The sequence below is a fragment of the Homarus americanus genome, unplaced genomic scaffold (genome assembly GCF_018991925.1).
Source record: "Homarus americanus isolate GMGI-L3 unplaced genomic scaffold, GMGI_Hamer_2.0 scaffold48406, whole genome shotgun sequence".
Classification (NCBI taxonomy): domain Eukaryota; kingdom Metazoa; phylum Arthropoda; class Malacostraca; order Decapoda; family Nephropidae; genus Homarus; species Homarus americanus.
The window spans coordinates 4,261,736-4,287,336 of record NW_024753828.1 but is presented as its reverse complement, the minus strand read 5'-3'; the positions used below and the strand labels follow the sequence as shown (position 1 = coordinate 4,287,336).

Sequence of the window (25,601 nt, the reverse complement as noted above, 5' to 3'; positions counted from 1 at the left end):
ATAAGTTGGAGTGGCGTACCCTTGCTCAGTGAAGCTTTGTATGTGGTGTGTGGAGGGTCTAGTGTACCTCTCTTTCAACCCTAACCTAACCCTACCTTGTGGTCTTTAACTCTAATCGGGACGTATATATACACCTTGCTGCCATCGTTAAGGTTTTATTTTAATGTCTTCTCGGTGATAAGGTAAGAGCCATTATTGTGTCTAATAACAAGAGGAATGACCTGTATTGTATGTTACTCTATATGTAGGTTTGGGAGTCAGTCATGTTTGGTTATAGTAAAGTGAATGTAACTAGAGGTAGGGTGTGTGTGAGTGTCTCTGTGTGTGTGTATGTATGTGTGTATGAGTGTGTGTGTGTGTGTGTGGACGGGGGACAGCTGGGAACGAACAGGGCCCCGGCGAGTGTGGTAAAAGGCCACACCCACGCCACTAGACGCCTCCCACACACCACATTTATGTCCACACGTCACCACCTTCCCCCCCAGCTGGTCTTCACTCACTATCACCCCCAGCTGGTCTTCACTATCACCCCCAGCTGGTCTTCACTATCACCCCTCCCAGTTGATCTTCACTATCACCCTCCCAGTTGGTCTTCACTATCATCCCCCCAGCTGGTCTTCCATCTTTAGTTGGTCTTCACTATCACCCCTCCCAGTTGGTCTTCACTATCACCCCCCCAGCTGGTCTTCACTATCACCCCTCCCAGCTGGTCTTCACTATCACCCCTCCCAGCTGGTCTTCACTATCACCACTGTAACACGTACCATACCTGTACTCCTGAATCTACTGTGTACACATACCACTACTACGTGGCCTGTAACATCGTGGCCATAATATAGACTGTAACAAGGCCACAGTGTAAGAAGTGGCCATAATGTAGACTGTAACATGTGGTCACAGTGTAAGAAGTGGCCACAATAGACTATGACAAGTGGCCACAGTCTTAGCAAGTGGCCATAATATAGACTGTAACATGTGGCCACAATACATACCGTAGCATTATGACTTGGCTCTGTACAGTACTAGGTCACGCCTCTCGATGACCTACTTCACGAGTACCGGTACCTTGTCTCTGAAGGTCACCAGTTTAATGCGTCTACCAGGCGTGGGATAGACGTAGTTGTTGGGGTCAATTGTTATTTAGTTGTTGGGGTCAATTGTTATCTAGTTGTTGGGGTCAATTGTTATCTAGTTGTTGGGGTCAATTGTTATCTAGTTGTTGGGGTCAATTGGGATCTAGCTGTTGGGGTCAATTGTTATCTAGTTGTTGGGGTCAATTGGTATCTAGTTGTTGGGGTCAATTGGGATCTAGCTGTTGGGGTCAATTGGTATCTAGCTGTTGGGGTCAATTGGTATCTAGATGTTGGGGTCAATTGGTATCTAGTTGTTGGGGTCAATTGTTATCTAGTTGTTGGGGTCAATTGTTGTCTACCTGTTGGGGGTCAATTGGTATCTAGTTGTTGGGGTCAATTGTTATCTAGTTGTTGGGGTCAATTGTTGTCTACCTGTTAGGTCAATTGGTATCTAGTTGTTGGGGTCAATTGGTATCTAGTTGTTGTTGGGGTCAAGTGTTATCTCTATTTAATTGGTATCTAGTTATTGGGGTCGAATTCTTATCTAGTTGTTGAGATAAAGAGACAGTTTAATCCAGCCCCCATAATAAAAAGCATGGAACGGCAGCAGCTGAGCATTGAGTCAAGCGAGAGTCTGAGTGGAGTTATGGAAGAGTCAAGAGTCAAGGAGAGTCTGAGTGAGAGTTATGGAAGGAGTCAAGCGAGAGTCTGAGGAGTTATGGAAGAGTCAAGCGAGAGTCTGAGTGGAGTTATGGAAGGGAGTCAAGCGAGAGTCTGAGTGGAGTTGTGGAAGGGAGTCAAGCGAGAGTCTGTGGAGTCTGAGTGGAGTTATGGAAGGGAGTCAAGCTAGAGTCTGAGTGGAGTTATGGAAGGGAGTCAAGCGAGAGTCTGAGTGGAGTTATGGAAGGGAGTCAAGCGAGAGTCAAGGAAGATTGATTATGCGTTTGGGAACTAAATTACTGTATATATTGCTTAAGCGGTTCTCGTGTGTAGGGTAGGGTAGGGTAATTCAGGTGTAGGGTAATTCACGTTTAGGTTAATTCAGGTGTAGGTTAATTCAGGTGTAGGTTAATTCAGGTGTAGGTTTATTCAGGTGTAGGTTAATTCAGGTGTAGGTTTATTCAGGTGTAGGTTTATTCAGGTGTAGGTTTATTCAGGTGTAGGTTTATTCAGGTGTAGGTTTATTCAGGTGTAGGTTTATTCAGGTGTAGGTTAATTCAGGTGAAGGTTTATTCAGGTGTAGGTTAATTCAGGTGTAGGTTTATTCAGGTGTAGGTTAATTCAGGTGTAGGTTAATTCTAGTGTAGGTTAATTCACGTTTAGGTTAATTCAGGTGTAGGTTTATTCAGGTGTAGGTTAATTCAGGTGTAGGTTAATTCAGGTGTAGGTTTATTCAGGTGGAGGGTAATTCAGGTGTAGGTTAATTCAGGTGTAGGTTAATTCTAGTGTAGGTTAATTCAGGTGTAGGTTAATTCAGGTGTAGGTTAATTCAGGTGTAGGTTTATTCATGTGTAGGTTAATTCAGGTGTAGGTTTATTCAGGTGTAGGTTAATTCAGGTGTAGGTTAATTCAGGTGTAGGTTAATTCAGGTGTAGGTTTATTCAGGTGTAGGTTAATTCAGGTGTAGGTTTATTCAGGTGTAGGTTTATTCAGGTGTAGGTTAATTCAGGTGTAGGTTAGGTTACAGTGATAAGTGAAGCACCCAGCCACACCATACTATAGTGAGGTGATGCAATATATTTCTTCCTGCCACCCACACAACTCCCCCCCCCCCCTATGACCTCAGTACCGGGGTCATCACTCGGGGTCATGACCTGTCTATGGGTTAATGAAAGAATTTTGGGGGGTTAAATCAGTTGGTATTTACATGGCAAAAATAGATTAAGATTAACACCATACACTGCCATACAGTTTGAAGATGTGTGGTGTTATGGTGCAGGTGTGTGGTGTTATGCTGTAGGAGTGTGATGTTATGGTGTAGTAGTGAGGTGTTGCTATGATGTGGGAGTTTGGTGTTATGGTGTAAGAGTGTGATGATGTTATGGTGTAGGTGTGTAGTGTAATGGTGTAGGAGTGTGGTGTTATGGTGTAGGTGTGTAGTGTTATGATGTAGGAGTGATGTTATGGTGTAGGTGTGTAGTGTTATGGTGTAGGAGTGTGGTGTTATGGTGTAGTATTGTAGTGTTATGGTGTAGGTGTGTAGTGTTATGCTGTAGGAGTGATGTTATGGTGTAGGTGTGTAGTGTTATGGTGTAGGAGTGTGGTGTTATGGTGTAGTATTGTAGTGTTATGGTAGGGTGTGGTGTTATGCTGTAGGGTGATGTTATGGTGTGGGTGTGTGGTGTTATGGTGTGGGAGTGTGTGGTGTGGTGTTGTGTGTGTTATGGTGTGGGGTGGTGTTATGGGTGTAGGAGTGTGGTGTTATGGTGTAAGGAGTGTGGTGGAGTGTGGTGTTATGGCGTAAGAGTGTGGTGTTATAGTGTAGGAGTCGTGTTATGGTGTAGGAGTGTGGTGTTATGGTGTAAGAGTGTGGTGTTATAGTGTAGGAGTGGTGTTATGGTGTAGGAGTGTGTGGTGTTATGGTGTAGGAATGTGGTGTTATGGTGTAGGAATGTGGTGTTATTTGTAAGAGTGTGGTGTTATGGTGTAAGGTGTGTGGTGTGGTGTAAGGTGTGGTGTTATGGTGTAGGAATGTGGTGTTATGGGTGTAAGAGTGTGGTGTTGTGGTGTAGGTGTGGTGTATGGTGTTGTGTTATGGTGTATGGTGTAGGGTGGTGTTATGGGTGTGAGTGTGGTGTTATGGTGTAGGAGTGTGGTGTTATGGTGTAGAATGTGGTGTTATGGTGTAGGGTGGTGTTATGGTGTAAGAGTGTGGTGTTATGGTGTAAGAGTGTGGTGTTATGTGTGGTGTAGGAGTGTGGTGTTATGGTGTAGGAGTGTGGTGTTAGTGTGGTGGTGGGTGTAGGTGTTAGTGTGGTGTTATGGTGTAGGAATGTGGTGTTATGGTGTAGGAGTGTGGTGTTATGGTGTAGGAATGTGGTGTTATGGTGTAGGAGTGTGGTGTTATGGTGTAGGAATGTGGTGTTATGGTGTAAGAGTGTGGTGTTATGGTGTAGGAGTGGTGTTATGGTGTAAGAGTGTGGTGTTGCCCCAGGTGGATGAAGATATTCTGTACCTGCCCTCAATGTTCCCGCCACCTGCCAGTGTACCTGTCGTTTTTTCAAATTTTAAGAATGATATTTTCATTTACGTGATGTAACTGATGAAAAAACCCTCACATTTGACCAAGCAGTGTGTGTGTGTGTGTGTGTGTGTAAGTGTGTGTAATAATAATAATAATAATAATAATAATAATAATAATAATAATAATAATAAACGGACCTCACTCACTCAAGTGAGTGCGGTGTGGTCCCTGGCCTCCCCAACGTGGAGTCTCAGGGGAATTATCACTGGGTACCTGGGACCTCACTGTGAAGGTTAGCTTGGCTAAGACTCAACTGTTACTGCCGAGTTGTGTGTGTGTAATAATAATAATAATAATATTAAACTGTTTATTAATAGAGTTGCAGCTGGTGGCTGAAAATATACAAACTTACATTTGATTTAGACATGATAATATAATATGCGTTGAATACATTTACAGGGCTGTACAGTACATAAATCAGGAGTTGTTTATTTTTTTAACAATAGATGGGATGGTGCTGTTCTTATATCTATCAGTGCGGGCTGTTATGGTGTGTGTGTGTGTGTGTGTGTGTGTGTGTGTGTGTGTGTGTGTGTGTGTGTTTTAGCACTGACACCTTTATCACCCTCCTGACAACCTATGGCATAACACAACACAACACGCTCTCCATCTTTATCCTCCTCCTGACACTCCTGGCGTATGACACAACACACTAACTTCTTTTATCCCCCTCTGACACCCCCACCCTGGCTTGACACAACACACTACGACGCTTGTATCGTTCTTCTGACACCCTCTCCTGGTATGACACATTGTTGGCTATTTTAGATACGCAAAATAGGGGTTGGGTGGGGGGGGGGCGTGAGGCAGGGCGGGGAGGAGGTGGGTAGAGTAGGATGGGAGGGCGGGTGGGGGGGGGGTGGTGGGGAGGGGATGAACTGCCCCTCACACACTTAAGAGACATTTTAACACACACAAACACCAACTCATAAGTGAAGTACAACAACACACAGAGTCTTAGTGTTGCTAGAAATATAGAAAGTGAAGTGAGAGGGAGAGGAGAGAGGTGTGAGAGGGACAGCTGGGGTCTGACACACTGACAGTGAGAGTGGGTGAAAGTGTAAGCACCCTGAGGCGAGGTCACGACACCCAGCCCTCCCTCCACTAACCTCCTCTGAGAAATCTCCACCACCTCCTCCACCACCACCACCACCTCCTCCTCCTCCTCCTCCTCCTCCACCACCACCACCACCACCACCACCACCACCACCACCACCACCACCACCACCACCACCACCACCACCACCACCACCTCTACCACCATCACCACCACCACCACACTGTCCATTTAACCCAAAGTATTATAACAACATCTGCATTACAACATGTTACTTGGTGTTAGTAAATACATATAAGAGTGTTACCACGTCTATCACATGTATCTGTTTATTTATTGGTTCTCATTATATACATATGTTTATTTGTGTATGTATAGTGTTAATGATATACAGTCACCTGGTCAGTGGGGGGAAGAGATTCAGTATCGGTCAGGTATATATTGTGATGGTAAATGCCGATACTTTACCATTGAATTAAATTGAAACAGTTTATTTAGCCAGAAAAACACAGATACAGAGTGGATAATAATAACAATATTAACATGGCTGAGCCAGTTGAGAACCTGAGCTCTCTTTTAGGCACCTGATATATACTATACATTTATCTCAAGGAAGTATTATGTAACATTTAGTATCATCTGTAATAGTACAATAGCATGGTGGTAATAAGAACATCTCATAATGTTACCACGATTATCACTTCAATATTTATTAATTTTATTTATTTATTATTTTTTATTTATTTTTTTTATATTATAAGTATATACATAAATTACAGTGGAATTGATAAACATAATTATAATGGGGGAGCAGTACAACCTGGGTTATACAGTAATAAGGTTGAACAAGAGGACAGAGCTGTCAGGATAATGTGTAGTTGGCAAATATATTTATTGCAATGGTAATTACTTATCTATTTACATGATAATTTCCGATAAAACGGTTTTGATGGTACAATAAAAGCAGGTACTGTAAATATAGTAAGTGTTACAAGAAATATTAATACTTAGACAATAGATATTTGTTTAAGAGATGATTTAAAGGAAGGGAGCGTAGTCTTTGCTTGGATGGGTGGGGGTAAGTTGTGGTGGGCGGGAGGTAACTCGGGAGAGGGAAGGTAAGTCATGAGAGGGAGGGGGAGAGGGTAGACAACTTATGAGAGGGAAAGAGAGAGAGAGAGGGAGGTAACTCGTTCTGCACCTACATAGTTTGTGCTGGCTTGAATTATTGGCGGCTTCCGTGGAGGCTAGTTGATCCCGACTTCCCGCCGGCGCCGCCCTCTCCTGGCAGACTTCCAGCCCCGCCGCTCTGTTCTCCCCTCACCCCACCTGTGTCTCCTGCCACCTGGCTGTGTCTCCTTGTCCTCCGACGGTCCTCTTCCCTCACCCACCTGGCTGTCTCCCCTCATCACCTCCACCCCACTAGCTGTCTCCCCTCACCCTGGCTGTCTCCTGCTAATGGGGTGACAATAAAGTGAAAGTTTTTATTTTTAGATGGCCATTGGTCCAATACTGCGTAACCATGAAAAAAGAACACAGGCGAAATCCTGGGTCATTTGGACAATATTTAGAGGTGGCTCAAGCCATTTGAAGTTAACACTACTGAAATTATTATTGATTTTTTCTAATTTCTTTATTTATGAACCGATTACTATGAAACTTTGCAGGTATATGTAGAATGCAAATTCAAACTAAAGTTGTTCCTAACATTTTTTCTAAAAATGAGTAATGAGTATTTTGGCTGGTGCAGCTATTGGCAATGCAGAGGGGAGGGAGAGGCGGGTGTCAGTCAGGGTAGGGGGAAGAGGTTGTGTGCCAGTGTCTGACTGGTACAGTAGCATCAGTTGTGTGTGAGACGTGACGGTGGGTGTGTGTGCGTCGCTCTTGTTGCAGTATTACGGTTAGTACCATTGTCGGGGGCATGTGTCATTCTGGAGCAAAAACTCGGCCGCCGTCTTCTGCATCTCGCGTGTCGTCACCACATCCTTGAGCTTGTTGCCGAGAAAGCGTATGTGGAATGCATGGGGCCTTCCTCTGGACCAGATAATACTCTCTTCTCTCGCTTCAAGCATAAGTGGAAGGACATCAGTCAAGATGACTACAGCCCTCTCTCAGACCTCCCTCCAAGTTTGTACGAGAAACGAGATGACCTCATCTGTTGCTGGAAACATCATCTGGGCAAGAAGCAGCAGCCACGTGATGATTACCGTGAGGTACTGGAGCTAGCAATCAGGTGTCTCGATGGAGCTCTACCCAAGTTTAATCTCCGACGGCCCGGAGCACTTCACCGAGCACGGTGGATGGCTAAGCCCATTTATGTCATGAAGATCCTGATTTTTGCTAATCAGTTTAAACTAACTGCTCGTGAGACATTAGGCTTGAAACGATTCACATTCTTTGTGCTAGAGGTGTATGTCAGTGCATGGTTCACGGCCTCCGTTCCATCCTCCGCTCCTGCTAATGATTTGCGGCTCCTCCAAGACCTGTCAGAGTACCACGACGTCAAAATATCAAGAACATGTCTCACAGTCTTCGGTCGTCACCTGTGGTACCTCAGTGAAGGCTTGGTGGGTCTTGCACTCTTCGATCCACAAGTTAATGCAACAATGAAGACAAACATAGTTGGGCAATCGTTGAGAGGAAGGCGACCGAGGATTCACCAAAACGTGCTGCTCTTCCTGCCACATCTTCCCTTCCCACAAAGCAGCTCTCAGACTTTGCTTCTAGAGGATCAAACTTTCTATTTGAAAGTCTCAAAATGAAGACTTCTTTTTTGTCTAAGGAACCTGACACATGGTCTGATGATGAAGACTTCAAAACTGGCGTCGCAGTTGTGGGTGGTCTCAGAGTCATCAACGACACTGCAGAGAGAGGGATTGCCTTGATACAGGCATTCAACAGCAAGATCACGAAGAGTGAAGACCAGCGTCAACATCTGCTGCAGGTTGTTGAAGAGCAGAGGCAGTCACAACCAGGGACATCAAAACAGGACCTTACAAGCAAAAAGCGAAAACAATGAATGGGTTGTCCACACCTCTCCCACCCATTGATGTAAGCGTGTTCACTGCAGTTTCATTTTAAAAAGGAATTAATCATTTATATGTACAGTGTACACATAAACTTGCTCAATATGTAAATTTTAAAATAAACCGGCATATTATGAATATTCGTATTTTTTGCCAAAAGGATAAAACTTCAATTGACTTGAGCTACCTCTAAATATTGTCCAAATGACCCAGGATTTCGCCTGTGTTCTTTTTTCATGGGTACGTATTGGACCAATGGCCATTCCATTTAATCAATTTTAGAAATTACTTACTTTTACTATATTGTCCCCCTCACCCACCTGGCTGTCTCCATATCCTCTTAAATTTTAGTCTTCTCCCCTCACCCACCTGGCTGTCTCCCTCATCACCTCTACCTGGCTGTCTCCCCCTCCACACCACCCACCTATCCCCACACCACCCACCTATCCCCACACCACCCTATCCCCTCACCACCCACCTATCCCCCCCACCACCCACCCCTATCCCACCACCCACCTATCCCCACCACCCACCTATCCCCTCACCACCCACCTATCCCTCACCCACCCACCTATCCCCTGCCCCCACTACTCCCTCACCACCCCCTATCCCTCACCCACCTATCCCACACCCACCTATCCCTACCCACCTATCCCCTCACCACCCACCTATCCCCACACCACCCACCTATCCCCCCCGTCACCACCCACCTGTGTTGTAGGAGGCTATGGTTTGATCCTGGTCTCGGGTTTATGGGTTTAAATAATGTTTTATATTATTAAGGTTAAATAACTTAAACCCAGGACCTTGGCTCACATGGGATAAATCTCGAGAATCTCGCTGTGAACTCTTTGGCACGGGGCTGTGAGGTTGGTGGCTATTACTCTCATCATGTTTTATATATTTTTAACGATGTCGTAAATCATAAGAAATATCCAAGGTGAGATGTTTGTGTGTAGTGGTGGTGGAGGGCGCTGAGGACTGTGTAGTGGTGATGTGTGGTGCTGAGGACTGTGTAGTGGTGATGGGTGGTGCTGAGGACTGTGTAGTGGTGATGGGTGGTGCTGAGGACTGTGTAGTGGTGATGGGTGTGAGACTGTGTGGTGAGTGATGGGTGGTGCTGAGACACTGTGTGGTGATGGGTGGTGCTGGGGACTTCCATCGCCAGTGGTGAGCTTGGGTGGTGCTGGGGACTGTGTGGTGGTAGGTGCAAGGGACTGACAGCAGTGATGGGTGGTGCTGAGGACTGTGTAGTGGTGATGGGTGGTGCTGAGGACTGTGTAGTGGTGATAGGAGGTGCTGAGGACTGTGTAGTGGTGATAGGTGGTGCTGAGGACTGTGTAGTGGTGATGGGTGGTGCTGAGGACTGTGTAGTGGTGATGGGTGGTTGAAGGAGGCGCGGGGGGCAGTGTGTGGTGATGGGTGGGTGCTGAGACTGTAAGTGGTGATGGTGGTGGAGGTGCGTGAGAGCAGTGTGTAGTGGTGATGGGTGGTGGCAGGGGGGGGGGCAGTGCTGTGTAGTGGTGATGGGTGGTTGAAGGAGCGCGGGGGGGAGGGGGGGTAGTGTTATGTTGCTGGGTCACCTTCCTCAATATTGTTTCTTTTATGGCCGCCTCACCCAAGATGGCGCCCCTAGGTCACCTCAAGGCTCGATGTGTCTCCTAGTTCTCTACGTCACTATAGAATGTTTTAATTTTAGATGATTATTATTTGTGTAAAAGGAATATATTGTTTCCTAGCAACAGTATAAGTTTGTTGACGAGGGCGGTGGGAGGGAAGGTGGGCGGTGGGAGGGAAGGTGGGCAGTGACCTTGGCCCTGGGTGTCCTACTGAATGAAGGCTTCCCGCCCATCACGCCTCGTGTAGTGCCCAACGTTGCAAGGACGCCCACCTATCCTGGTTTTCTTGCCTCGTCTCTCGTTTGCTTTACTTATCTCTGGTGGACCCCGCGGTGTACTGGCCGGGGTCTACACACGAATTGTCTTACTGTATTATGTCTCCTGTTTACCTCCCGTCCACGCCATACAGACTTACAGTATAGGTACAGGTGTGTGTGTCTTGTGTCCGTCTCACCTAACCATCCCCACACTGCGGGTACTCACTTGTGTAAATAACTCCCACATTTTTCTATTAAATATTATAAATGTTGAAGAATTTTTTTGAAGTGTTGTTGATGTTCATAACGTTAAATGGGTCATCTCGGGCGGTGAGAAGTAAGTTTAGCGGAGCCAGACGTGTTTTACAGACATCTGTGTATTATTAGAGTTTTGTGAGTCATTGAGATAACCAAAGACTTGGCTGGTGACGGGGAGAGCTGTGCCAACCTGCTGTTCAAGCTCCCCCTCACCTGGTCTGTCGGCAGGTACACTCACCTCTAGGGTACAGCTACCATCAACCAGGTAGCTCAGTGGTACAGGTGCGGCAGCTGAGGCTAACGCTGGTGGGGAAAAGTTGGGGAGACACCTATGGCACCACTAGTGTGAGCTGTGGCACCACTAGTGTGAGCTGTGTGGCACCACTAGTGTGAGCTGTGTGGCACCACTAGTGTGAGCTGTGTGGCACCACTAGTGTGAGCTGTGTGGCACCACTAGTGTGAGCTGTGTGGCACCACTAGTGTGAGCTGTGTGGCACCACTAGTATGAGCTGTGTGGCACCACTAGTGTGAGCTGTATGGCACCACTAGTGTGAGCTGTATGGCACCACTAGTGTGAGCTGTATGGCACCACTAGTGTGAGCTGTATGGCACCACTAGTGTGAGCTGTGGCACACACTACTAGTGCCAACACACACCATCATCATACAACACCTGCTGCCTCACCTGGGCGCGGCCGCTCATCCAATTCAATTAAGGCGTAATGACTGCCGCTGATTATTTTAATGTATTACGTGTTGTGTGTCAGTAGTGTGTGCCAGTGACCTGCGGTACCTCCCTACTGGCACCACTCTTAATGATGGAGATGCAGGGGGCCCTCTCGTCTCACCTCTGACCCCCCTCTATAATTAGAGAGGAGATGCAGGGGCCCTCGTCTCCTCTGACCCCCCTCCCTTATAATTAGGAGATGCAGGGGCCTCTCATCTCTCACCTCTGACCCCTCCTTTATAATGGGAATGCAGGGGGCCCCTCTGATCACCTCTGACCCCCCCTCCTTATAATTAGGAGATGCAGGGGGGCCTCTCGTCTCACCTCATTCCCCCCCTCCCTTGTAATTGGGAGATGCCCAGGGGGGCCTCTCGTCTCACCTCCTGGCCCCCTCATAATTGGGAGATGCAGGAGGCCTCTCTGATCTCACACTAAGCCTCCCTTATAATTTAGGAGATACGAGGGGAGCCCTCTCGTCACCTCATTTACTCCTTATAATTGGGGGTACAGGGGCCCTCTCATCTCACACCTCCTGACCCCCCCTCCTTATAATTAGGAGATGGGGGGCCTCTCGTCTCACCTCTGACCCCCCCTCCCCCCATTATAATTAAGCTTAAAAATATGCTCCTCTCAAGCTGTGGTATACGGCTTATCCTTGAGTTATTGTATTATTTTAATGTCTTGATGAAGTTCACCTGGTAGAGGCACTGTTGTTATTATCTTGTTTGCTCTGTGTAGATCACGTGGTTTATGGCTCTATTCTACCTGTGAACTACCACCTGTCAACTACCACCTGTGAACTACCACCTGTCAACTACCACCTGTCAACTACCACCTGTCAACTACCGGCTGACCATGATATACTACCACAACCAACAGACCATAATGTACTGTACAACCTGATAGAAACATCGTATGAGTCAGCACTGATAGTATGACTCACAAACATATCTTGGTCTTACCTGGGGGAGATATACTCACTGTAAGGCTCCTGTATCAACCTGTGTGTGAGGTCAGGAGCCTTGTGGTCGGGGCTAGGGGTCTACTTTCCTCATTCACTCGTCCACTCCGGCAAGAGACTTAATAAATAAATAAATAAATTAAAGGTTTTCACTGTAATTTAAAGATATAGAGGAAATTATTAATGAAAAGTTGTTGTTTTATATTATGATATTTGGTTTATGAGGGTAACACTCTCTCTCTCTTTGTTTCATTCCACGTTCCGCCGATGTATGATTTTGTTGCATTCAGACAGCTGGCCAGGGTGGAACTTGGTGGGCATTGCAACCTAACGGGCATTGGAACTTAAAAGGCATTGCAACTTAAAGGGCATTGCAACTTAAAGTCCATTGGAACTTATAGGGCATTGGAACTTGGAGGGCATTGGAACTTGGTGGGCATTGGAACTTGATGGGCATTGGAACTTGATGGGCATTGGAACTTGGTGGGCATTGCAACCTAACGGGCATTGGAACTTAAAAGGCATTGCAACTTAAAGGGCATTGCAACTTAAAGTCTACGCTGAATTTGGAACTTAAGAGGACAACGATTACGGAGACACGGAAAACATGGTTAGAATTACTGACAAGAAGAAGAACCAATAGGGGAGTAGATGAGAGAGAGAGAGAGAGAGAGAGAGAGAGAGAGAGAGAGAGAGAGAGAGAGCGAGCGAGCATGAACAACGTCTAACTGTGAACCGCCCGTCTAAAAGCATCAGAGAAGATAGACAAGACGCTGTTCACCCTAACGAAGGAGGGTGAGGAGGCTGGCAACACAGGCATTGATCAACCACGTCTAGTGTGAGTGAGTGTTGTTTACCGGAATATCTCTCATGCTAACGAACGTAACGCCAGGCAGGGGGGTGTGGGTGGGTTAGAGGCTTTGTTAGTGATTACATAGAATAACACTGATCCTTAATCCTTCCCTCCTCCCCTTTAACCCCCCTTTAAACCCCCTATTTTACACTCTTCCTCTGAGTTCCTACGCCGCGTCATTGTTTGAGAGAGACAGTATCCGGTTTACATGTCTTGAGTCTAGTTGAGTGTTGTCCCTTGGGTGTAACGTATTAACGCGTGTTATGGTGTGGTTAAGATACGTTGTGGTGTGGTTAAGATGCGTTGTGGTGTGGTTAAGATACGTTGTGGTGTGGTTAAGATACGTTGTGGTGTGGTTAAGATGCGTTGTGGTGTGGTTAAGATACGTTGTGGTGTGGTTAAGATGCGTCATGGTGTGGCTAAGATGCGTTGTGGTGTGGTTAAGATGCGTCATGGTGTGGCTAAGATGCGTTGTGGTGTGGTTAAGATGCGTTATGGTGTGGCCAAGATGATTCTGAGGTGTCCATGTTCACACACACACAGCCTCCCCTCTTGTTTTCTCTCCTTTCCCCTTCCTCCTCCTTTCCCCCATTAACCACCTCATTCCCCCTTCCCATCCTCCTTCTTTCCTCCCCCTTCCTCCTTCCCCCTCCTTCCTCCTTCCCCGAGTTTACACATTATAACTATCTTCACTTATTATTTTCTCGGGAAAGATGATCATTAAAAAATCTAGCTACTATGGCAGAGAGAGAGAGAGAGAGAGAGAGAGAGAGAGAGAGAGAGAGAGGAGAGGACTGATATCAGTGTCAGGTAGTATGCTACTTTAGTCATGAGAGGAAGGAAGGTGAGGAGGAGGGAAGGAAGGTAGTGGAGAGGGAAGGAAGGTAGTGAGGGAAGGAAGGTAGTGGAGAGTGAAGGAAGGTAGTGAGAGTGAAGGAAGGTGAAGAGGGAAGGAAGGTAGTGAGTGGGAAGGAAGGTAGGAGGGATGAGGTGAGAGGGATGGAAGGTAGTGGGAGAGTGAAGGAAGGTAGTGAGGGAAGGAAGGTAGGGAGTGAAGGGGAAGGTAGTGAGTGAAGGAAGGTAGTGAGAGGGATGGAGAGGTGGAGAGAAGGAAGGTAGTGGAGGGAAGGAAGGCAGAGTGAAGGAAGGTAGTGAGTGGGAAGGAAGGTAGTGAGTGAAGGAAGGTAGTGAGTGAAGGAAGGTAGTGAGGGATGAGGAGTGGAGAGGAAGGAAGGTGAAGAGGAAGGAAGGTAGTGAGCAAGGAAGGTAGTGAGTGGGAAGGAAGGTAGTGAGTGAAGGAAGGTAGTGAGAGTGAAGGAAGGTAGTGAGTGGGAAGGAAGGTAGTGAGTGAAGGAAGGTAGTGAGAGGGATGAGAGTGTGAGAGTGAAGGAAGGTAGTGAGTGAAGGAAGGTAGTGAGTGGGAAGGAAGGTAGTGAGTGAAGGAAGGTAGTGAGAGTGAAGGAAGGTAGTGAGAGGGATGAGAGTGTGAGAGGGATGGGTAGGGGTGTCATCTAGAGAAGAGAGGTGACTGGCCTGGCTGGATCCATACCGGGTCGTCGGTGGCTGGAGCTGCCGACAGTGTGGCGCCAGGTCGCTGCCAGCCCGGCGACGGAGTCTCCTGGCTCCCACCACCAGGCCCCCCAGCCCCCACCTCTTCCAGGCGTCCCAGCCACTACCTCTTCCAGGCATCCCAGCCCCTTCCTTTTCTAGGCATCCCAGCCACTACCTGTTCCAGGCATCCCAGTCCCTACCTGCTCCAGGCATCCCAGCCCCTTCCTGTTCCAGGCATCCCAGCCACTACCTGTTCCAGGCATCCCAGTCCCTACCTGTTCCAGGCATCCCAGCCCCTTCCTTTCTAGGCATCCCAGCCACTACCTCTTCCAGGCATCCCAGCCAATTACCCCTTCCAGGCATCCCAGCCCCCTTCCTTTCTAGGCATCCCAGCCACTGGCCCGTTCCAGGCATCCCAGTCCCTACCTGTTCCAGGCATCCCAGTCCCTACCTGTTCCAGGCATCCCAGCCCCTACCTGTTCCAGGCATCCCAGCCCCTTCCTCTTCCAGGCATCCCAGCCCCTACCATTTTTTTTACAGGGATTAGCCCACCCGGGCACAGGTCACTGACCCACATCGGGGCCTGAGGGGCGAAATGTAATAATAATAATAATAATAATAATAATAATAATAATAATAATAATGCATAGTAAATAAAATTTATAATAAAAATACTAAATTGAAAATATAATAAAAAGATTAATACTGATGATAATAATAATAATAATTAATAATAATAATAATAATAATAATAATAATAATAATAATAATAATAATAATAATAGCAACAACAACACTGTAATAATAATAATAATAATAATAATAATAATAATAATAATAATAATGATAATAATAATAATAATAATAATAATAATAATAATAAAGAAATGCAAATATTAAAAAAAGGTCAATGGTGAGAAACAATATAAGTATGTTGTGTTGTCAATAGTAAGAGAAACAATTGAGACCCTGCAATTTTGTGTAAATGAGGCAGAAAGTCAGATCATCAACCTGGGACTTGGTCACATGTGGCAGCAGGGTCTACCATTAGACAACACATTATACTTCCAATATCTTCCCAGGCGGTAGTACCTCTCTGTTTGGTAGCTGCCTACTGCCCTGAGCTGGCCCCACCACCTCCAGGTACCCTAGCCCCCTCCACCACCTCCAGGTACCCTAGCCCCCACCGCCACCTTCAGGTACTAGTCCCCACCACCACCTTCAGGTACCCTAGCCCCCTCCACCACCCAGGCACCCCAGCCCCCACACCTCCAGGCACTAGTCCCCACCACCACCTTCCAGGCAAATCTCTAGCCCCCACCACACCCAGGCACCCCAGCCCCACCACCACCTCCAGGTACCCTAGCCCCCACCACCACCTCCTCTCTCTCAGGCACCCTAGCCCCCACCACCACCTTCACCCCAACCCTCCCTACCACCACTGCCTCCCTCCCTCCCACCATCAGCCCCTCCCTCCCACCATCAGCCCTTCCACCACCAGCCCTCCCACCACCCAGCCCCCTCCCACCACCAGCCCCTCCCACCACACCCCTTCACACCTCCCACCACCAGCCCCTCCCCACCACCAACCCTCCCCACACCAACCCTCCCCACCACTAGCCCCTCCCACCACCAACCCCCACCACTCAGCCCTCCCACCACCATCCCTCCCACCATCATCCCTCCCACCATCATCCCTCCCCACCACCAGCCCTCCCACCACCAGCCCTCCCACCACCAGCCCCCTCCTACCACCAGCCCTCCCACCACCAGCCCCTCCTACCACCAGCTCCCTCCCACACCTCCCCACCACCAGCCCTCCCACACCTCCCACCACCAGCCCCCTCCCACACCTCCCACCACCAGCCCTCCCACACCTCCCACCACCAGCCTCCTCCCACACCTCCCACCACCAGCCCCTCTACCACCAGCCCTCCCTACCACCAGCCCTCTCACTCACCTCGTTCTCCCACCACCAGCCCCTCCCACCCCACCTCAGCCCCTCCTGCACCACCAGGCTCCCTCCCACCACCAGCCCTCCCACCACCAGCCCCTCCCACCACCAACCCCTCCCACCACCAGCCCTCCTACTCACTCCAGCCCCTCCTACCACCAGCCCCTCCTACCACCTGCAGCCCCTCCTACCACCTGTAGCCCCTCCTACCACCAGCCCCTCCCACCACCAGCCCCTCCTACCACCAACGCCCTCCCACCACTCAGCCCCCTCCCTCTCACCACCAGCCCTCCTACCACCATCACTTTCATCTAAATTGTATCTCACTTAAATTGGACTAAGTTCAGTGTCTCCTCCTCCCCACCTGCTCCCTCCCCCACCTTCCCTCCTCCCCACCTGGCCTTCTCCTCCCCACCTGTCCATCCTCCCTCCTCCCCCCCACCTGTCCCCTCTCCCAATCTTGTCTCCCCATTCCCCCACCTGTCTCATCCCCCCTCTCCTCTACCCGCCCCCTCCTCCCCACCCGTCTCATCCCCCTCTCACCTGTCCCATCCCCCCTTCTCCCACCTGTCCCCTCCTCCCCACCCGTCCCATCCCCCCTTCTCCCACACCTGTCCCCTCCTCCCCCACCTGTCCCATCCTCCCAAGCCACATCCCTTCCTCTCCAAATATCCCTCCTCCTAGGGACAGTCCTGCCCCTTGTTGTCATAAAGAGATGAACTATACAGGTAATTCTCCCTATATACAGGTAACCTAATCTACCTGTAACCTAATCTAACCTACCTGTAACCTAACCTACCTGTAACCTAATCTAACCAAACATAACATGAACCCCGGTGCTTCTCTGTTGAACGCTGTAATGCTTCTGCGCTTCACCCCACACAGGATGTAAAGTTAGTGTCCAGTTAACGGGGGCGAATCTGTGATCTGAAACCAGTTACCGGAAGGTGACATTTAATTTAGATTTATATTATTAACTTCGATATAACAACACCAGAACGACATACCATTATACTATTTTATATATCATTGTATTAATCCCAGGTACAGTACTCTAATTGGTGTTCTCTTTACAGGTGAGTGTTGGGGGCCGTCTCGTCCTGTTCTTAAACCGTAAGTTGAGATGTTTCTTGACTGCTCTTCTAAGTTTATTATGTAAGTGTTAAGTATTACTACCATGGCTGACTTACTTACAATACGGGACCAGGAGTGTTATTTAAGTGTTGAATTAAGCATTATTAGTATTACTATTATGGCTGACTTACTTAAACTACGGGACCAGGAGTGTTATTTAAGTGTCTGGGGTATGTTTTATAAGTGTTGGTGTTGTGGTCTGGGAAGGTTAATGAGCGGAGATGGTTAAGGTAAGGGGTCAGGTGACTTATAAAATGATGAGCGTTGTTTAAGACATCTATGTAAGCACTTATGTACCTAACTATGAATACACTATACTTAGAGATACGTTCATTCATGGATATAGAAATAATGGTTGTCCTTCGTGTACGAGGATGGCCGGCTCTAGGGCCACCTTGGCGTGAATTTGTTTAAGGTGTAGAAGCTGTCGCCAACAATACAACCACACCCTAAGTTAACGAGCTGTATGACCCTGTGTCAAGGAATAGCCTGAGAAGACCGGACAACTCGCCAACTGCACTGGCTAACCATTACCCCGAAACACGATCCGCATATCGATTAACATCCAGGTTCTCAATTACTGCTGGGTAGACAGAGACAATTGGCGTAAAGAAACTTGCCCATAGTTTCATCTTGCCCGGGGATCGAACCCTGACCATTACACCACAAATCATTCATGAATACACAACACTACTCAACTATGAATACAGTGTACTTATGGATACGTTCATTTATGTATACACGACACTGCTCAGCTATGAAATACATATACTTATGGATACATTCGTCCATATATATGCTGCTCACTAGTCGTAGCCGCTTAGTTGACATAACCCCCGCCCCCTGACCCAACAGTTCCGGGGCTGACTAATGGATGAGGCACCCCTTGTCGACCCTGCTGCAGAATGGTCACCTAACCTCACAATTTATTAATACGGTGGAGTGTAGTGGCACGTTGCCTTGTTATAGTGTACGTCTTACACCTAACTCTTAAACACACACACATACAGTCCCCTTCACTAGTGCGTTTACAGGGGCTCGTCTGGTTTTGTGCAGTGTGGCAGTGCTGTGTTTGTTTACATTCGACAGAAGGAAACTCACAATAGTAAACATAATGTGGAATCAAAGTAAAACAATATTAAAAGAAATATATCTCAATGGTAGGGATTTGTGGAATGTTTATATGACGAGCCTCTGTAAACGCACTAGTGAAGGGGACTGTACGTGTGACCTCGTTGTCATTATTATATCTGGTTGATGATAATGTTATGTAGTTTTTACCGACACAGTCTATACCATTGCCCTTCACGAACTACCAGAGATGTGTAACCCATTATTGCTTCCCTTCACTCAAACGTCTCTCAGGCCATCACTGGAGGGTCAAACTATGTATCAGATTGGAGCGACATTACTTATTGAGCGCCACGAGACTCCCGATCATTGCGAGTGTAGATTCTTGGTAATGGTCAAGGGGCTCTCCAGACATGTGCCTCAGTCTGAATGATATGTAGATGGTCTTACTGTCCACATGGTCATCACTGGTGCTCTTGTCATAGGTAGAGAGAACAAGCAACATGACCCCCCCCATTTCCCCCCCAAACAAACAAACTGTGAAGTAATGTCCGTGTGACCGTCAGCTGTGTTGATGACGTCTCTATCCGTAAGTTGTATCCCAAACTCTGACGTTAACAATAACTATATCAGCTCTTTAATTACTTATACTGATCCCGGTTTTACCTTGAGAAATGACAAACGTGGAGGAAAGTTATTGAGAAAACGTAGAAAAGACTTTGAGAATTATCTAAAGGTGTGGACGAACAGCAAGGGTCTTGATCATGAGAGGTAGTGTGATCCCAGGTAGCATCATGACTGGTATAGAGAAGTGGTCAGAAATAAGCAGCCAGGTATAGTAACTCTAACCTAACCTGTTGTGATGGCTGCCTACATGACCTCGGGGGGTGGGTGGGGGCACAGCTGTTGTGGTTAAGGTGTTGGCTGCAGCACCGTCGAGAAGTGTGTCAAGGTCAACAAGTAAACATTCACCTTTTATACACGGAGTTGTTTACCATCCTCCTAGCTCATGTCACTCACTTCCCTCATGTCCCTCACTGAAGGCGGGGACCAAGCTGCTGTATACAAGAGTGACAGATGAGACTAACTAACTAACCAAGGAATGAGTTAACAAAATTCTTGGGGCAGGAATAAAAAAAATGACTAAGATTTTGAAAACTTTTGACAGTTAGATGTAAGCATAAATTCATGGGGTGTGGATTCATGATGTTAGCAGTGTCTTGTGTGTGTCTTTGTGACCTTTCCTACTAGCTGCCATAGGATGGACATGGTGTGCATAATGAACTAGCCGCTCTTGCAAGACAACCAACGAACGTGTATAAAACTGGACATTATTCTGCGAAGTCCCAATGACTAGTAGAGCCTAACAGGGAAAGGACATGTCTTCACCATTTCCTTTCTGTCTATAATGACCGTGGGAGAGTAAGCAGATTGGGAAGTCTTAACCCCCTCCCCCCCCCTTACTATACTGTACTTAGGTGACTAAAATGGTTGGTGACACTGTCGTTACTCAAGATACTTTCGTAAATATACGCTAAACCAAGCCTACGTCACCAGTTCACATAAATAGCATTTCATCATTCGGGTGAGAAAAGCTCTCTCCTCGACGGCCGGGGTTCCCCATAAGATGCGTCACAAGATACCTGGTAAAGTGGTAAGACTGGTGGTGACTCCATGGTGGTGCGGCTGTCGATGGCCACTCACCAGTACCTCGTGTCAACAGTTGATAAAGATGGCATTTAGTTTAACTTGTGTCGTGATGCATCTCGAATTTTGTCACATTTTATAACCAAATTAGGATAGTGTTTGTGGTGGCGTCGTCATGCTCGTTTCCTGTATGGCGCAAGTGTGTTAAAACATCCTGCCTGATAACACGGCCGTCTATGTTCCCCCCCCCCCCCACATGTGTTATGTGTCCCACGGCCTGCCTCATGTGCCCCCTTGTTATGTGTCCGACAACTGGTTTGTGTGTGTGTGTGTGTAATCTATGCTATGTGAACTTGACTGTGTTGTAGGTGTAGCCAGGACGGGTGTAATACAGTAGTTAACAGGCTGTGGGACAACATGATTGGTGTGTTGTAGGTGTAGCCAGGAAGGACGGGTGTAATACAGTAGTTAACAGGCTGTGGGACAACATGATTGGTGTGTTGTAGGTGTAGCCAGGAAGGACGGGTGTAATACAGTAGTTAACAGGCTGTGGGACAACATGATTGGTGTGTTGTAGGTGTAGCCAGGAAGGACGGTGTAATACTGTAGTTAACAGGCTGGGGACAACATGATTGGTGTGTTGTGTGTAGCCAGGACGGTGTAATACAGTAGTTAATAGGCTGTGGGACAACATGATTGGTGTGTTGTAGGTAGCCAGGAAGGACGGGTGTAATACTGTAGTTAACAGGCTGTGGGACAACATGATTGGTGTGTTGTAGGTGTAGCCAGGACGGGTGTAATACAGTAGTTAACAGGCTGGGGACAACATGATTGGTGTGTTGTAGGAAACAGGACGGACGGTGTAATACAGTAGTTAACAGGCTGTGGGACAACATGATTGGTGTGTTGTAGGTGTAGCCAGGAAGGACGGTACAGTAGTTAACAGGCTGGGGACAACATGATGGTGTGTTGTAGGTGTAGCCAGGACGGACGGGTGTAATACAGTAGTTAACAGGCTGTGGGACAACATGATTGGTGTGTTTGTGTGTAGCCAGGAAGGACGGGTGTAATACAGAGTTAACAGGCTGGATAACATGATTGGTGTGTTGTAGGTGTAGCCAGGACGGACGGGTGTAATACAGTAGTTAACAGGCTGTGGGACAACATGATTGGTGTGTTGTAGGTGTAGCCAGGAAGGACGGGTGTAATACAGTAGTTAACAGGCTGTGGGACAACATGATTGGTGTGTTGTAGGTGTAGCCAGGAAGGACGGGTGTAATACAGTAGTTAACAGGCTGTGGGACAACATGATTGGTGTGTTGTAGGTGTAGCCAGGACGGACGGGTGTAATACAGTAGTTAACAGGCTGTGGGACAACATGATTGGTGTGTTGTAGGTGTAGCCAGGACGGACGGGTGTAATACAGTAGTTAACAGGCTGTGGGACAACATGATTGGTGTGTTGTAGGTGTAGCCGGGACGGGTGTAATACAGTAGTACAGGCTGTGGGACAACATGATTGGTGTGTTGTAGGTGTAGCCAGGAAGGACGGGTAATACAGTAGTTAACAGGCTGTGGGACAACATGATTGGTGTGTTGTAGGTAGCCAGGAAGGGGTGTAATACAGTAGTTAACAGGCTGTGGGACAACATGATTGGTGTGTTGTAGGTGTAGCCAGGAAGGACGGGTGTAATACAGTAGTTAACAGGCTGGGGACAACATGATTGGTTTGTTGTAGGTGTACAGGACGGACGGGTGTAATACAGTAGTTAACAGGCTGTGGGACAACATGATTGGTGTGTTGTAGGTAGCCAGGACGGACGGGTGTAATACAGTAGTTAACAGGCTGGGGACAACATGATTGGTGTTGTAGGTGTAGCCAGGAAGGACGTGTACGTAGTAGGCTGGGGACTTTGGTGTGTGTGGTGCAGGACGGTGTAATACAGTAGTTAACAGGCTGTGGGACAACATGATTGGTGTGTTGTAGTAGCCAGGACGGACGGGTGTAATACAGTAGTTAACAGGCTGTGGGACAACATGATTGGTGTGGTGTAGCCAGGACGGGTATCAGTAGTTAGGGGACAACATGATTGGTGTGTTGTAGGTAGCCAGGACGGACGGGTTACAGTAGTTAACAGGCTGTGGACAACATGATTGGTGTGTTGTAGGTGTAGCCAGGACGGACGGGTGTAATGTAGTTAACAGGCTGTGGGACAACATGATTGGTGTGTTGTAGGTAGCCAGGACGGGTGTAATACAGTAGTTAACAGGCTGGGGACAACATGATTGGTGTGTTGTAGGTGTAGCCAGGACGGACGGGTGTAATACAGTAGTTAACAGGCTGGGGACAACATGATTGGTGTGTTGTAGGTGTAGCCAGACGGGTGTAATACAGTAGTTAACAGGCTGTGGGACAACATGATTGGTGTGTTGTAGGTGTAGCCAGGACGGGTGTAATACAGTAGTTAACAGGCTGTGGGACAACATGATGGTGTGTTGTTACGCTACTGGTGGTGTTGATGGTCGCGTTTATCTCCACACTGTATCCTGTTGTGTGTACTCCACCACCCTTACTGTAGTGGCACTGTACACCACCACCCTTACTGTAGTGGCACTGTACACCACCACACTTACTGTAGTGGCACTGTACACCACCACCACTCACTGTAGTGGCACTGTACACACCACCACCACCCCTACTGTAGTGGCACTGTACACCACCACCACCCTCACTGTAGTGGCACTGTACACCACCACCACCCTACTGTAGTGGCACTGTACACCACCACCACTTACTAGTGGCACTGTACACCACCACCACCCTTACTGTAGTGGCACTGTATACCACTACCCTTACTGTAGTGGCACTGTACATCTCCACCACCCCTTACTGTAGTGGCTGTACACCACCACCACCCCTTACTGTGTGGCACTGTACATCTCCACCACCCCTTACTGTAGTGGCACTGTATACCACTACCCTTACTGTAGTGGCACTGTACATCACCACCCTTACCTGTAGTGGCACTGTACACCACCACCACCCTTACTGTAGTGGCACTGTACATCTCCACCACCCTTACTGTAGTGGCACTGTATACCACTACCCTTACTGTAGTGGCACTGTCTCCACCACCCTTACTGTAGTGGCTGTACCACTACCCTTACTGTAGTGGCTGTACACCACCACCACCCTTACAGTAGTGGCTGTACACCACCACCACCCTTTGAGTGGCTGCATCTCTCCACCACCCTTACTGTAGTGGCACTGTACACCACCACCCTTACTGTAGTGGCACTGTACATCTCCACCACCCTTACTGTAGTGGCACTGTACACCACCACCCTTACTGTGGTGGCACTGTACACCACCACCCTTACTGTAGTGGCACTGTACACCACCACCCTTACTGTAGTGGCACTGTACATCTCCACCACCCTTACTGTAGTGGCACTGTACACCACCACCACCCTTACTGTAGTGGCTGTACACTACCCTTACTGTAGTGGCACTGTACACCACACTACCCTTACTGTAGTGGCACTGTACACCACTACCCTTACTGTAGTGGCACTGTACACCTCCACCACCCTTACTGTAGTGGCACTGTACACCACCACTTACTGTAGTGGCTGTGCATCTCCACCACCCCTTACTGTGAGTGGCACTGTACACCACCACCACCCTTACTGTAGTGGCACTGTGCACTACCACCCTTACTGTGCTGTGCCACCACCACCCCTACTGTAGTGGCACTGTACACCACCACCACCCTTACTGTAGTGGCACTGTATACCACCCTTACTGTAGTGGCACTGTACACCTCCACCACCCTTACTGTGGTGCACTGTACCTTCACCACCCTTACTGTGAGTGGCACTGTACACCACCACCCCTTACTGTAGTGGCACTGTACACCTCCACCACCCTTACTGTAGTGGCGCATCACCTGTAGTGGCACTGTACACTACCACCCTTACTGTGGTGGTTACACCACCACACTACTGTAGTGGCACTGTACACCACCACCACCCTTACTGTAGTGGCACTGTACACTACCACCACCCTTACTGTAGTGGCACTGTACACGACCACCACCCTTACTGTAGTGGCACTGTCACCACCACCCTTACTGTGGTGGCACTGTCACCACCACCACCACCCTTACTGTAGTGGCACTGTACCACCACCACCCTTACTGTAGTGGCACTGTACACCACCACCACCCCTTACTGTAGTGGCACTGTACATCTCCACCACCCTTACAGTAGTGGCATGCACCACCACCACCCTTACTGTAGTGGCACTGTACACCACCACCACCCTTACTGTAGTGGCACTGTACATCTCCACCACCTTTACTGTAGTGGCTGTACACCACACACACTACAGTGGTAGGTGTGGTGTGAGGTACTGACAGGTGTGTGGCTTATCTTATCGCTTAGAATCGAGGCGCTTCCTGTGGGAGCCAGCTGGTGTTGGCTTATTGCACCCCCTGCTGCTACACCTACAGCGGAGTGAATGTGGTTGTAGGGTTGAGGCAAAATTTGGCTCAGTCCCGTTATTGGATCGAGACGTCAAAATCCATAATAATTGTAAGTAAACAAAAGATAAGTAACTGCCATTGTGAGGTGTGTGTGTGTGTGTGTGTGTGTGTGTGTGTGTGTGTGTGTGTGTGTGTGTGTGTGTGTGTGTGTGTTAAATATATTCATTTCTCTTATGATAGATAACAGACGCAGCCCTTCCCTCCTTTCTCCTCCAGCGGGACTAATGTAGACCATCCTCCCTCCTCCCTCCTCCCTCCTTCCACCTTCTCGTCTTCCTTCCGTCTCCCACCCTTCAACCCTCTCTTCCTCCAACCATCCCCATCTTTCCCTCCCTACAATCACCTTTCTTCCCTCCCTCCCTCTCGATACCCTCCCTCCCTCACTCCTTGCCTCCCTGTCTTCCACCCTACAATCAACCTCCTCCTCCCACAATCAACCCTCCCTCCTCCTCTCTACACCCTCCCCCTCACCCTCCCCCTCCCTCCTCCCCTCCCTCCTCCCTCCCTCCCTCCTCCTCCCTCCCTCCCTCCCTCCCTCCTCCCCTCCTCCCTATTTGTACCAATTTACTGATTGTGGTCTGAGATTGTTGGGGATCCGACCTTCATCATGTAGAGTGACAGGTC

The 25,601-nt window shown here is 48.1% G+C and overlaps 1 protein-coding gene across 6 annotated transcripts in view; it reads left to right on the top strand.

The window, feature by feature from the left end:
- LOC121855574 (talin-2-like) overlaps window positions 1-25,601 on the top strand; it is a 178,305-nt gene that overhangs the window by 64,915 nt on the left and 87,789 nt on the right. Inside the window, exon 1 of one of the 6 annotated variants that reach the window (XM_042350579.1) lies at window positions 33-182. The exons of the other annotated variants lie outside the window; for them this stretch is intronic. The gene's annotated coding sequence lies outside the window, so the exon portion shown is untranslated. Of the gene's footprint in view, window positions 1-32; window positions 183-25,601 lie in introns of those variants that run through there. 6 annotated transcript variants of the gene reach the window in all.